A 15,450-nucleotide genomic window follows, 5' to 3' on the forward strand; every position below is an offset into this window, starting at 1 on the left:
AGGTCACCAGCAGCCCCAGGGCAGCAGGGCGGCTCAGGGCCTGGCAAGTGTGCTAAGTCTGGAAGGGCTTTTTGCTCCATCAGCACTGAGTGGCTCGTGTCTGCAGGATTTACAAGGCTCGGCATCACACAGCCCAACCTGTTACCTGCCATTATGGATGCCTCAGGCTTTGTACTACCAGGGCCCGGTGAATAGCAGATACTTAAACTTGTTTGCAAAGGTCGCCCTCTCTCTTCTGAAGTCTCTTTTCCACTTTGGATGGAGAATGGAGCCATGCTGTAATAGTCCTAGAATTTCAAAAGTATCCTTGAAGCCAAGAAGTCACCCCCTGCGCTGGGATCCCTGTCCTCCCCAGAACACTCCCTAATGTAGTTTGTCCTGCTCTTCTGGGCCCATCACAGGACCCCAGGCTGGGCATCCCTCTGTGTTTCCACTGCTCCTCCTATGGCCTGGGTCTTTCCCACCAGGGACCAGTGATGCCCACCTTCAGCTGTCTTCAAAGCTGCAGAGTTTTGTGCACAAACAGATGCCCTAGCCCTCTCCAGACAGCCTGCTTAACCAGGGGCGATGTGGTGCTCGGAGTCTGTTAAAGTCCCACCAGGACACTGTGGCCTGAGAGCTAGTGCTATGATCCATTATACTTCAACACATCCCTGTGTGCTGAGGGCAGCTTTGCAAACCTTGGTGGACCTGGAGGGGTCCCCTGAGTATGACTGGTATTCTCCTTCCAACAGTCAAGATGTGTCATGAAGGGCCACAAAGCCTTCTGATTGGAAGTTTCCTCTGGTCAGAAAAATCACAGCAGAGCAGGTTGGTTTTATTGGTACTAATTAGCATAACAAACACCCAGCATGAAAAGCCTAACCTTCCAGTCTAGGAAGTTTGCCAGCATCTCCATCCACTCAGGTCATTGTTTAAAACTGCTCACATTTAAATGGACGATGGAGTTGCATTTCTCTTATTGCAAGGGAATAGAATTTGGAATCTGGGGATGGAATTTTGTCAAAATCTTATTTAAAAGAGAAAAGAACTGATGCTATGAAGCTTCAAGTGATAACATGAAGTTTTCAGTTAGATCAAGGTTCAAACTCAGGCCTTGACACCTCTGAAATATCATTACCTTGGACAAGTCTCTCCATGTCCCCAACCCTAAAGTTTTCATTAATAAAATGAAGATAAAGATGCTCCCCCTCCCCAGAGTGATTAGGATACAAAATACTTAAGGTCCCAGGACATGGTTGGTCCTCAATAAACACTTAGAGTAAGACTGGCTTCCCCTGAGAAGTTTGCAGCCTAATAGGAGGGGGAAAATCATGCACAGAAGTTATGACCTAAGCCAGATCACAAGGACAATTCAGAGGATCTGCAGAAGGAAAAAGGGAAGACTTTAAGAAGAAGGAAGTGTTTAATCTTGATTTGGGAGGATGATGTGGTGGGACTGCAACATTTAAGGATGGGGAGGAAAGGCAATCCTGTTGGAGGGACGACAGAGGCTCACAGGAGCAGCAATAGGCACAACCAACCAAGGACACTCCCCACCTCCCACCAAGGTTTCAGCAATAGATGCAGACATGAGGCCCAAGGGTCAAGCAACCCAGGGTGCTTTCATTTCCCCACCAGGACAAACAGTAGCCTCCTGGGAGAGGGGAGAGGGACTGAAGGAGGTTTGATCTCCAAGGTCAGCTTGGGATTGAGGAGTTTGGATATTTTTGTCCTCTCTGACATCAGCCAGGGGGCAGGGGCATCTCAAAGCCTAGAGGCAGAAGGTCCAGGACAAGCAGGCTCAGAGAGCCAGGGAGCTGCTAAGGCAGTGAGCTCCTGATAAATGGGAGCTTTACTCACACCTGGTCCAACACACCCCACAAAGAGAGGCAGCCAACTGGTCTGCCACATAAGGCATGTTATTTTTCTGCAACGGATGCTTTTTTCATCTACTTATGGAAAGGGAAGCTCTGATGGCAGGGGGAATGGGGTTTATGTAGTTTGGGATGGCTCAATATTTTCTCAGACACGCTGCCTCAGCCTTTGTGGCCAGAGAGGAGGCAGGGACCAGAGGCACACCTGACCCAGTGATCCCACACAGTGCCAGGAGGTCCTCAGGACACCAGTGTCCTGCCTGACAGTTCAGTTAAAAAGCTCTGAGGTCAAAAGTCTTTGGAAAAGGACTTCCCTGGTGGTATAGTGGATAAGAATCCACCCACCAATGCAGGGGACACGGGTTCAATCCCTGGTCCAGGAGGATTTCACATGCCATGGAACAACTAAACCCATGCACCACTACTGAAGCCTGTGCATTCTAGGACCCATGAGCCCCAACTAGTGAAGCCCCTGCACCTAGAGTCAGTGCTCCACAACAAGAGCAGCCACCGCAACAAGAAGCCGTGCACCACAACTCGAGAGCAGCCTCCACTCGCCACAGAGAAAAGCCTGCGTGCAGCAACCAAGGCCGGTGCAACAGAGAGTCTTTGGAGGAGGCTCAGCCGCACTTTCTTCATGGCAGTGGGACTTCAGAGAGGCTGAGATGCTGGCACAGGTGAAGGATATGTAGAGGACAAGGGTGGGCAGTGCTTTCCAAGTTCACGGCACCACACTGCTGCCACCTTGCCTTGTTCCCTAAGAGGCCCTCTGAATAGCTCTGCTGCCCCGGGATCCAGGGAGCAGTTTAGGGTGGATGGAGATAGTGATATTAAGGGCCAGGGTCATCCTGGGCAGGTGTGTGCACCTGTGCTCGGGAGGCAGTATGAGCCTGAGTCTCCTCCAGCCTGTCTCCCCACCAACCTATTCCCAGCTGCCTTCTGAAGAACAGATACTCCCAACAGCTGCCCACATGCCTGGCCCTGTGCATCCTGATTTAACTTCATTCCCATGGTATTCATCCTCAGGTCAACCATGTGCAATAGTTACCATCAAAGTCATTCTATAAGAGGAAACCAAAGCAGCTCAAGGAGGGAAGGATACTACCAAAGGCCCCAGAGGGAGAGGAGGGATTGGAACCATGTTTGTCACAATCCTGTGGGCATTTCAACCCCGTGTCAGGGAGAGACCAGGGATAAACGCTCAGTTTCTCTGCAGTTGAGGAGAAGAGAAAATGTGGGGTGCTGAGGTGGGTGCTATAGTAGAAAAGTCAGAACTCAAACCACAGCAGCTGCTGTCTAACGACATATGAGAAACAAGGCTAGGCTCAAGGGAGAAGCCAGCAAAGCCAATGGGTTCTAACTTTCCATCCCTGTACTGCTGGGGAGTCGAGCTACCCGACTGGCTCCAGTGGATTCCTGCGCCCAATCTGAGTTATCACATAACTGACAATATCCATGCCAAGGAAGCCCAGCATCCACCAACAACAGAACATCATGTCAAAGATGAGGAAACTTGCAGGAAAGAGTCAAATTCAAAAATCCATAACAGTAATCCAGCCTACAGAGGGAGGGTTAGATTAGGAACATCGTTAAGTTAAAGGTTACAGGAGAGGATAGGTGTAACACTGTGTTGGACTTGAGCAAGAAAGAGAAGAGATGGGAAATGCAGAGGTTTCCAAAGTGTTAATTACAGTGATGGCCAAGGCCATGGAAAGAGACCCCTGAAGGGAAGGCTGTCCCACAAAGTGCTTTCAGATGTCAGTCCCCAGAGCTCCTGCTGTCTCCAAGAAACAGGGAGCAGAAATAGGCAGCATGCTGTCCCCATGCCCCTTTTCCAGGCTTGGCTTGAAGAAGCCAGGCTTGTGAGCTGAACTGAGCCCCTCCACCCCAAACTCATTCGTTAAAGTTCTAAATCCTAGAACCTCAGAATATGACCTTATCTGGAGATGAGGTTTTTACTGAGGTAACCAAGTTAATGTGAGGTCATGAGAGTGGACTCTAATCCAATATGACCGCTATCCTTGTAAGATGGGGAAATTCTGGATACAAACAAGTACACAGGGAACAAGTGTAAGATGTGAAAGGATGTAGCAGATGGCCACCTACAAGCAAGCCAAGGAGAGCGCCTGGAACAGACCCTTCCTCCCCACCGCCCACCCCCTCAGAAGGAACCAACCCAGCCAACACCTAGATTTTGGCTTACAGCCTCTAGAACTGGGCAACAGTGGGTTTCAGTCATTTAATTCACCCAGTCTGTGGCAGGTCTAGCAAGTTAATAAAAGGGCCTAAAAGGAAAGGGACAGGAGGCAGAGATGTGTCAGAAGGAGGGTCTCCTCCACCGTTGCCAGACCAGGCACCATCTGAAGACCCCTCAGAACCAGATGGAGTCTGTCTCTACCCAGGCAGAGGCAGAGGATGAACAGATAGATGGCTCCTCCGAGGCCCCTCTTGGGATGAAGGAGCCACTAACCAGTGAGCGATGGGTTCACCAGGGACCAGGATGAGCTCAGCCCCCAGGGAGCACACAGGCCACAGGTCACCTCACTCACCCATGCATGTGATCATTCACAAACCCATCCTGCATCTCTGGGACTCCCCATCTGCCTGCCCTCAACCATTCCTCACTTATAACTGACCAGGGGAGCTGCAGGTCCATACCACTGACGAAGGACTGGGCCCCTCTGGTCTTCTCATTTTCCACAATATCTTAAGGCAAAATCGCTCTGGGTATTGTCTCAAGCTGACTGGCTGGGAGGCAGAATTTGAGACAGAGGTTGGTAAGGCAAATGTCTATTATGAAGCCCTCTTGTGCTCCACAGGAGGGCAAGGGAAGAAGCTGGATTGGGCAGAAGGAGCAGGTAAAGTACAGTGGGGTCTCTACAGAAGGCTCAGCCAACTCTACAGGGAATTCAAAGAGTTGGGGACCCTGCACAGCAGTTGGGGTGAGAGGGCCAGGCCTTTCGACCCCTGCAGCACTCAGCCGTGGAAGGTGGGCCACCCTAAAATTAGAGCCAGACTTTGGGGTGGGAGCTTTTTCCAGCTGAGGAAATTCTGTGGCTGGGGGCTTCGTGGCACACTGCAGAATTCTCCACAGATATACGAAGTTTATTTTGTACCAGGGTTTTCAAGACACCATTCCTGGGCTCCCCAGGAGGCTGCAAAGCCCAGTCTGCTGCTGCCATCCAGGTGTCTCTTCAACCATCCCTTTTCTCCTGACCCTGTGCCCACGGCAGAAGCCCATTAGCTTCACTAAAGGAGTTGAATTTCAGTTCTGCCATCAGATGTGCACATGCTCTAGGGAACTCTACTGTGCTACATAATTCCTCCAGGAGCTGGAGGGAGGGGGACCGACAGAAGCAGTAAGCCGGGTCTTTCCCTGAGTCTAGTTTCCAAGGGGAGAGCAATTTTAACCACTCCTCTGTGCTGAATCCACCTCACAGCCTGCCACGCTGTGCAGAACAAAGTTATGCGTGAAGGTGGCAGCTGCTGACGCCGCTCTGGCTCCATGTTGTGGCTCTCAGTAATAGGGCACACCTGAACACAGAGTGCCTCACCCTGGCATCTCCAGCAGAAGAGAGGTCACCCCAGAGGAGATGCTGTAGCTGGCCTTGAAGAATGAGGAATCATAAATAATAAGAAAAGATAAGGCATTCCAGGAAGAGAAAAACATGTGCATAAGTACAGAGGCAAGGAAAACATATTTTAACAGGAAATCCGTACCCAGAGATGGACAGCAATGTATTTCTCACATGAGTGAATGTCATGTGTTTGACCTTGAACTCAGAGGACTCCTGAACCTTGGATCAAAACTGCAAAGAACATAGTGTGGATTTCTATGCCAACACATACTGCTAAGAGAACTATGTTCCATGCTCAGTTGTGTGAGGCGAAGAAGAAAACCCAGTCCCCCGGGTTCCAAAGGCCACCTCTTATCATGGTGGCTGGACTCGAACTCTGACCTGGCAGATCCTGAGTTAAATGCCAGCTTCAGCATTTACTAACCATGAGATTCAGGGAAAGTTACTGAACAATCCATTCTTTTTGCTCTGTGAATGGTCACAGTGGCCACTTCAGAGTGGTTTTGAGGATGCTAAAGTGGTGGGGGGTCAGGGCGGAAGAAGGAGGTATTGTATATAAAGGATGCAGACCAGGGTCTGGTCTGGCCACAGTAAGGATCTCGGAAAAAGAGCTCAGTCTTTGTAGGCATAGTGGGCATTTGACTCTCGATCTTTGCTGGTCTGTAATCTTCACTTGCACCCCCTTCCCAGGGATCCTCAGCACTCCATGGACACCATTCCTTTTCTCTGTAGGTGGAGACAGTCAGACGTCAAGTCCTCCAGTGGGACCTCGTGTCCAGGGCAGACTCAGAACTCACTGGTGTGTGTGTAGATGTAGGGAGGTAACCGAGGTACAGCCTCCAGCGAGGAGCAGGCGTGTGACACAAATGGTACAAAAATGACAGTATAGGGAGGGTCAGCCCTGCCCGTGTTTCTGAGGAAACAGCTCTGAGTCACTCTGTCTTCCTTTACTAAGACTTTTTAGGAGAGAACCTGGAACTGACTACCTTGACAAGCAGTCCACTGGAGTCACTCATCTCCTTTGGCCGGCTCCCTCTACCTATACAGGCATGAGAGCCGAGGACCCAGATCCTTTACGTTTAGAAAACCCTTCCCCAGATGACCTGGTAAAGGGAGGCCAACAGGCACCTTCTCATTAGAATTGGCCAAGAACTGTCTGTGGTCTCAAGGCTTTGAAGCAAGTTTCCTTTAGACTCCATGTTCCTAGAGACTCAACTGGAAAGCCCTAGAGCCCAGCCTCCTTGGCGGACTGGGGACCCTGAGAGAAGCTTGAGGTCAGGGATACTCATCTGATAGCCTGGGGGAAAGTGTGACCGCTGTGTAAACACCTGCTGGAGAAGCCAACAATCCTGGGGCTGGGCTAGAAGAGTACCTGATCATGGGGTCATTGTGTGAGCCCTAGTGGTTCATGGATGAGAGACAAGCTTCCTCGCTCAAGGAGCTGCAGGGGCTGCTGAACAAAAGCAACACAGAGCCAGCTGCTCCGAAGGATGAAGGACTGCTGAGTGGACACAGAGAAATGGGAGCAAAAATCCTTTGGTAGAAGAAGTGGAGACAGTGGGACAGCCAAGGTGATTTGGTGGGAACTCTGAGTTGGGTGTGGAGAAGGAAATGGCAACCCACTCCAGTGTTCTTGCCTGGAGAATCCCAGGGATGGGGGAGCCTGGGAGGCTGCCGTCTATGGGGTCGCACAGAGTCGGACACGACTGAAGCAACTTAGCAGCAGCAGCAGCAGCTGAGTTGGGTGAAATGAGGCCAGATGGATAAAGACCTGGAATTCTAGACCAAAGCTTGATTTTTGCTCTAAAGAATAACTACCAAAGGATATTAGACTCAAAGATGACATGACTGGTTTCTCTTGACAATCTCAGTGTTTAGAGACAGTGCAAAAATTCAAGAGAAGGTACTGAAGGGACCAGTGATTTTGTGAAGTTCAAATCCCCAATTTTTAAACTTGTTTATATGCACTCATGTGTTTATGGTAACTTTATGTAGACTAATGTTACCCAGGCTGAATGGTGGCCTCAAATGCCCCCTCAACTCCATCCGCAAAGTTCTTTTGGTGTTATATGCCCAGGCGTTGACTTCATTTTAACTCCTCATTCTGTTCTCCTATGATGTCTCGCAGATAGACATCCTTCTTCTGTCTTAAGAGTAAGTCCCTCTTGAGCCATGCCATATACCCATGATAACCAGAAACCACCTTCAGGACCAAAACCCACATTTACTGCCATTACTGCCAGACAGACAGGCTCATGATGTAGCTGGTTTCCTTAAAGGTAGTTAACAATGTCCAGCTACAAGTGGTTTAATGTAGCTTCATTTGATGGTCATGCAATTACATTCTACCCTAATAGGATTCTTAGACAGACCTCACATCATAACTTTCATTTTAGGGAATAATGCACACACCCTTGTTTCTCTCCATCAGATTGGACACATTTACATTTTTAATAAATGTGCTCTAAACTGAGCTGGTCTGGACCAAAATCAAAGGAAAGGAGATTACATGGCATTCTAAGCACCAAATTTCAGAGTCCTTTTCAGTGGAAATAGGAGTAAGAATATCTGTGAGAACTCTGAGAAGAATCAGAGAGCTCTGGCTGACGGGATGAGATGGCAATTCTCATGATAATTCTGATTTAAAGCAAGGAAGTGAAATCTCTCATGGGGGAATTTCAGCTTCCAATCTTCTATTGTGTTTAGGTGGAATTAAATGAGGCATAGAAATGTATATGTTGCTTTGATAAATTTATCCTTTCCTGCAGTTGTAAAATCTACAGTTATTTCCCAGCCTAAAGGCCTCAGCAAGGGTGACTGACTCTGAATGTCATCCGTCCTCCCCCTGGGCTCAGGAGCAGGGTATAAGGGACAGAGGGGGAAGCTGGGCTTTGCAATCACAAAGCCCAGCAAGGGGTTGGGGGGCACTCTGGGCTCAGACACTTGCCAGGCAGCTGGCACTGAGTGTGGTTACTTAGGTACACTGATTCCAAGGCCAGCGCAAAAGTTCAATACTCTCTTAACTCTTATATTCATCAACCCTGTGACTGACATTTCCACTTGGCCTATAGTGGGGCTTCTCAAATTAAATGACTTCTAAACCATCCCTTTGATCTTCACGCCACAGTTAATCCCTGTTACCCAGGTTTCCAGCTCTTAAGGGCAACACCATCCACCTTGTGTTCAGGCCAAACCCCAGAGTTTATTGTTTATCCTTCTTTTTCTCTCATCCTTCCAGTCTATCATCTCCTTTAACATGCTGTTTTGTAATCAGTTAAGTGAGGATAATATCTCCCTTCCTCAGATGATGTGAGGATTAGATATAATCTATATAAAGCACCAGGCACATAGGAAATGCTCAAGTGATATCCATTTTCAATACCAGGCTCTACTCACTGAACAAAAGCCCCCATTCTCCTGAATAGACACATAGGCTCTGATTCTGTGCATTAAAAAAATGAATTGGAAAAACATATATCCTAGAGTCTAGGTTTGGAGAGAGAAATGCTAAAGGCCTCAGGGTGAGCATCTAAGAGCCTGTGGGTAAGGCAGTGGTGCATTAAATGAGAGTGCTCTCATTTTAGTGTGCTCCAAAGTAGCCCACTAATAAGCTATGATCATCACAGGTAAATGGAGATTTCACAAAAAGAAGAGAGAAAAAAAAAAAAAGTCAAGGAAAATAAATGTGCAATTCAATCAAAAGCCATTTGGCTGAAGTTATGCAATTTCAAGTTTGGGATCAGGCATTATGCTTATTGCCACCTCTGATAACTAACACATTAGTTTTCTGCTGTATGCAATTATTATGGGGAAAAAAACAAAACAAAATTCAATTCACCTGCATTTGTCACGAGAGTATTGCGTCTGCTACACAAAGGCAGGAGATTGAAAAGAAAGATGCCTCTTACTGAATTTTGAGAAAATGTGACTCTTCTCTGAGCCTTGAATACACAGTCGGATGGTTTGAAGAAGGGTCGGTGTTCTGCATACAACCCATGTCTTTGGCACCAAGGCACCTTCTCTTTAGGCACGTCTGTACCCTGGCCCCGCCCCTTTTCATACTTGCACTCAAGATCTTTAGTCTTTTCTATTGGTGGACTATTGATACAGATGTTCACCCAGAACAATGTGAAGAGAGTCCCAGCTCCTGGAAACACCCATGGTCACTGACTGGGAAAAAAAGAAAATGCCTGCTCTCACATAGGTCTCTGTTCAATGCCATGTTTGGTTGTCTGCTGCCATGTTTGCTTTGGTAAAGCCAATGCTCACCAAAGTATTCTGATGCAGGACAACAAAGGAAAAGTTCACCTCTTCTTTGGCCTTTCCCCCTTGGCAAGGATGAAGCGAGCGCTAGAAGGAACCAAATCTGTGATAAGGGTGAAACCAGCGAGAGGAGGTGCAAGCTTCTATAGGAAGTGCCTCTCTTAACTGGAAGTTAAGCAGATGTGGATTTCAGTCTTTGCTTCTGGCAAGTGCAGTTCTCTTGTGTCCATCAAGTTGGGCTGAAGACATCTGCCCCTCTGGGAGCATAGGGTGGGGGATGGGCCAGGATGGAAGGAAGGATTGGTGGTCCAAGACCCAGCTTGGGATCTTGCAGAGGGAACCCAGTCTTCTCAGGCATGGTTGGCACTGGGCTTTTAATTTGGGGCTGTTATTAGAACCTTCATACCCTTCTTGCGCTACAGAAACTCTCCACATTATGCATCAGGGACTGCCTCTTCCTAGAGAAGGTGAAAATGCAAACTACCTCCTTTCTCCTCCCCCTCCCCCTGGGCATCTAGAGTAAGGTATGTAACCTGGGATGTGCCTGAATGGGATTGGGAGCTGGCGACACAAAGATCTAGGGACAGGGCACCACAGAGACTCTATTCTGGAAGTGGGTGGCAATGGTGTTGGGGCCATGGTTTACATTCTGGGGACAGTGGTGGCAGGGGCTCCTCCCAGCTGGTTCTGTGGCCTGATTTTGGCATCATTCTGGGTGTCACCTGGTCTCCTCTGTTCTTGCCCCTTTCCCCCTACTTTCCATCCTTCCTTTTCCCTCCCTCACTCCCTTCCTTCCTTTTACATTGTAAATATCTTCAACATGTCATAATGTATTGAGATAATATAAAATACACCTGGTTCACAACTGCCCAGCTTAATAAAATATTAGCATTTTATTGAGAAGTAAAATATTATAGATAAATTTGAAGCCTCTGTGAATCCCTCTCTAATCTCGTTTCCTTTTCTGCCTTCCAGAGGTAAACTATTTTGAATATGATCATTATTATGCAAAAATATAATTTTAGTATATAAAAGTTACTAATTAAATAAAATTCAATAAATTATATAGATGTATGCTTATACATACACACAGGGCTTCCCTGATGACTCAGCAGTAAAGAATTCACCTGCCAATGGAAGGAGACACAGGTTTGATCCCTGGGTTGGAAAGATAAGATCCCCTGGAGAAGGAAATGGAAACCCATTCTAGTATTCTTTCCTGGGAAATCCCATGGACAGAGGAGCCTGGAAGGTCACAGTTCATGAGGTCACAAGGGGTCAGACACAACTTAGTGATTAAACACTACCATACATACACATACACACATACACCATAATATAACATGCGTGATTTCTCGTCCACTCAGCTTGGTAAATAGATATTCTGAGAAATGCTCTGGTTACCAAGAGAAATCACTAGACTGAGTAGATTGTACCCCCTTATGAGGGTGGACTTCATTAGGCCTTGAATAGGGGCCTAATCAATCAAAGGCCTGAATAGAACACAGAGGCTGAATAAAAGGGAACTCTGCCTGTTCTGACTGCACAAGTGGAGACATCAGTCTTCTCCTGGCCTTGGACTGGAACTAACACCACTTGTCCTCCTTGTTCTCAGGCCTTCGGATGTGGACTGGAAGCAAAAACAGTTCTCCTGGGTGTCCAGCTTGCCGACTGGGACTTCTCAGCCTCCACAATCACGTGAACTAATTCCGTAGACAGACAGACACACAGATGATGGATAGATTCTATCGGTTATGCTTCTCTGCAGAACCATGACTAACATAGATTTTGAAACCAAGAGTGATTCCAGAGGAACAGAACTTTAAGGATTACTTTTTTGGTGTCCATGGTATTTGTTAATCACTTATTTATCAAGAGAAACTATTCCTTAGCCCACATAGTCATAGTTCATATTTTCATAGTCCAAGAACAAAGTGAAAGTCACTCAGTAGTGTCCGACTCTTTCCAACCCCGTGGACTATACAGTCCATGAAATTCTCCAGGCCAGAATACTGGAGTGGGTAGCCTTTGCCTTCTCCAAGGGATCTTACCAACCCAGGGATCGAACCCATGTCTCCCTCATTGCAGGCGGATTCTTTACCAGTTGGAGCCAGCAGGGAAGTCCAAACAAGAACAAAGGTCAGTGACAAACTTCCATGGAACTCAACGCAAAGAAATTCTTTCTCCTCCAAAATCACTTTGCACTCTGAAACATACTTGCCTTATCATCTCCTCAAAATCTTTTATGGAATCATAATTTCTGTAGAAATATGCATATGCCTTCTTTCTTGGTTCAGCCACAGCAAACATACACAAAGTTGCATCTCCCAGGGAGACAATAAATGCTCCAACAATATGAAATGATGGGACAGAAGGCCACACATCTGAGGTTTTGTCAAAGAACTAGAAGCCATGATAGCTTTTCTTCTTGACAGCTCAACAATGATGTCCTTCCAGACTGACAGAGAAATACACAAGGATGAGTTTCCTGAATTGGTTATGGGGTTTATGGAATTGGCTCTCTAATCTGACTAGATGTAAAAACACTACTGACTGTAGTTCCAGGAGTAAAGAGACCACTGGCGGTCCACAGCCGTCATGTGATAGCAGCAATACACACGGCACCAGCACTGCATCCTCCTCATCAACCACTTACACTAAGCGTGGGCTGGATGACTGTGCATCTGATACTTGCAAACATTTTTGGTAAAACAACAGACATAATGAAGCTAGCTGGTTGTTCCTCCTTTCACTGGACAAAGTGGAGAAAGAGAAAGCTCCAGAGATGAGCTCAGAGAGTCAAATTCCCAGGTCAGGTGTATAAAAGAGAATCACGACTAATATAATCTGCAAAAGGGGAGGACAGACAACAGTGGACATGTCCAGCGGAAGCCGCACGGTGCAGCAGAGCTGCAGCAGAAGAGTGGTAGTGACAGCACGTGGTGTGTGATGAAGGCGACACGGCCATGGGACAAACCCTGGGCAGGGATGCGTGAACTGCTGCTGGGGGCCCAGAACCAGCCTCAAAGGGCTCTCCTTCCCCATGGTGTGTCTTTCTTATGACCCGCTTTATTGCTGACAAATAAGTGAAACAAAGTATATAAAGCTCTCAGCATGGAGAGAAGGGCATCCTCCCCTCCATTCCCCACCACCACCATCCCTGCAGCCGCCAGGAAGAAGAAATAGGGTTGGAGCAAAAAGGAGGATGAAGCATGTGGGGATGTGGGTGGGTCTAGGGCAAATTCAGAAACATTCATCTTTGCTCCAAGCAGACAATCTGCTCCATGGGAGTCATAGCCTGCCTTTTAGGCAGGAAAAAAGAGAAACCTTTGTTCCAATATTATTGTTATAAAGTAATATAGGCTTCGTGAAGAAAATGTTCAGAAGAAAGAAAAGGAAATTAGAGACAGAAAAATCATCCATAGACTCAACACCCAAAGACGTTTACTGTTGCTAACATTTCAGGGTGTTTCTTTTCAGATGAAGAACGTAATTTTTAGGGATGTGAAATGCTGTCAATCAACAGAGAGCCGTGACCACAGGTGACACTAGGGAGGGGAGCAGTATATCCTGTTGCCAAGCTGCTGTCACATCCCTGGGCTGGGGGCAGCAGAGCTGGGGGCCCAGCACCTCCCAACAAGCCCTGGGTAGGGCCTCTGATGAGCTCTGAGGAGTCTATGGCGACGCCTGGGGATGGTCGTCCCTGGGGATGAGCCTTTTGCTCCATCTCAGGTTTCTACCCAGGTTTCTGGCCTGGGACACATCAAAGTGCAGTGTGTATGTGTGTGTGTGACACGGCTCGGCTTCCCAGGACGGAGGCCAGGCATGGGGACAGGGCCCAGATGGCAGGAGATGTGCTTATAAACAGCATGCAGGAGGTCCTGTCACCAGGGTGAGCCTATCTCCGCCCGCCTGGCTCCCAGCCCTGAATCCTGGACGAGATCAGTAGCAGCCAGGGCCTCTGTGTGTCACCCAGAGCCAGCGCCATCCCCACCCAGCCTGCACTGTCCACAGCTGCCAGTCTCCCTGGAGGCAGGAAAGCCAGACACACGGGAGACAGGGGGAGGGGTGCGCACAGGATTTGGGAAGGGGACGTTCGCTCTCGACCAGGCCACCATCACCTTGGCAGCATTTTTCCTGGTTCAAATGAGTGCCCAAAAAATATTGGATTTACTGTCCCACATTAATGGGCTAGGAGAAGAGAGACCCCAGATTTCTTCCTGGCTCCAGAGGGGGTAAACCATCTTTCTCTCCATGGAATTCCACTTAGGAGGGAATTGCTGGTGATGAAGACAGTGGTAGCAGGATCCCTGACAAAGTCTCTGTCTCTGGGTCTCAGTTTTTTACCTGAGAAATGGGGAGAGGGAAGTCCCTGAAAGCATTATTTTCAAGGGTCTGACGACTGCATCAAGGGTGAGGACTTGCCCAGGATCTAGGTTTGGATCCTGTCTACACTGTGTGAATTGAAGCCAAAGATCTCTCTCCCCATGCACGTGATTTACAAACGCAGGACAAGCGTCTCTGCTTCACTAGAGTGACACGTGGCAAGGAACCAGGCTCTCAGTGGAAAGAAATACGGGCGCATCTGATCAAGGAACCACTTCTCCCTTTCAATGAGAAAACTAAGCATCTCATTAAGAAGTTGGGGCTGTGACTCTGATGTCCACATGCAAGGAGTTGTAGGGGTGTCTGAAACCCTTGACATTCAAGAGCCATCTGAAGACCTTCACAGAGAGGAAACCTAGGCTGGCCTGGGACCAGGCTGCCCCTGCTGGTGTGCTGGCCATGGCAGCACCATGAGCAGAATTCTCTAGCAGAAGCAGAATGTGAGCAATATTTGTAAAGAACCCACCTGTCAATGCAGGAGACTCAAGAGACTCAGGTTTGACCCCTGGGTTGGGAAGATCCCCTGGAGAAGGAAATGGCAACCCACTCCAGCATTCTTGCCTGGAAAATCCTATAGACAGAGGCACCTGGTGGGCTACAGTCCATGGGGTCGCAAAGAGTCAGACACAGCTGAGCATGCACACATGCATATGCAGTGCTTGTAATTTAAAATTTTCTGGTTGTTACTTTAAAACAAAAGTAGAAAGAAATGGGTGAAAGTAATGTTACTATAACCTATTTAACCCAATATATCCAAATATTATTTCAACACAGAATAAATATAAAAAATATAATTGAGTTTTCTTTTTCCTTTTTTTCATCCTAAATTTTCAAAATCTGGAATGCTTTTACAATTACAGAGTAACTCAATTCAGATGGTACATTTTTATTAGAAAGACCCAATCTATATTTAGATCTCATTTCTCTCTGGAGCCATATATTTAGTGACTTCTCAGAACTCAAAAGACCAGACCCACCATTTTGGCTGCAAAGGACAAAGTCAAATAGCAATCGTTCCTCCTCTTTCCTGGGAGCATCCTTAGTCTTGGCCACAGATCCCACTTTCAAACGTCTGCTTGTCCTTTGCTTCCTGTCCTGAACACCCTCCCTGCTCCTCTCCACCTCTCAAAGCTCCCACAGGCTTCAGACCCACAGGTTACATCCTCTTTCTCTAAGCATCTTCTCCACTCACTCGGGCTTCACCTGCCTAGGATCCCTACCACACCCCCTTGCAAACCATTTATTCAGCCTGGAGGACACCTGACTCCTATTTGAACCACTGCATTTTCCTTCCAACTAAACTCGGTGGAATCTGGAACCTGCAGGCTGCCATCTATGGGGGTGCACAGAGTCGGACACAACTGAAG

At 47.7% G+C, this 15,450-nt stretch overlaps 1 protein-coding gene and 1 pseudogene across 40 annotated transcripts in view; both read right to left on the bottom strand.

Moving 5' to 3' along the window:
* Positions 1–15,450, bottom strand: part of LOC147353366 (uncharacterized) — a 478,153-nt gene that overhangs the window by 251,943 nt on the left and 210,760 nt on the right. The window lies entirely within an intron of this gene.
* On the bottom strand, positions 11,892–12,111 carry LOC147353367 (cytochrome c oxidase subunit 6C pseudogene; annotated as a pseudogene).

This window comes from Bos grunniens, chromosome 18 (assembly GCF_055505025.1).
Source record: "Bos grunniens cultivar Pamir isolate PY7600 chromosome 18, Bosgru_T2T1.0, whole genome shotgun sequence".
NCBI lineage: Eukaryota > Metazoa > Chordata > Mammalia > Artiodactyla > Bovidae > Bos > Bos grunniens.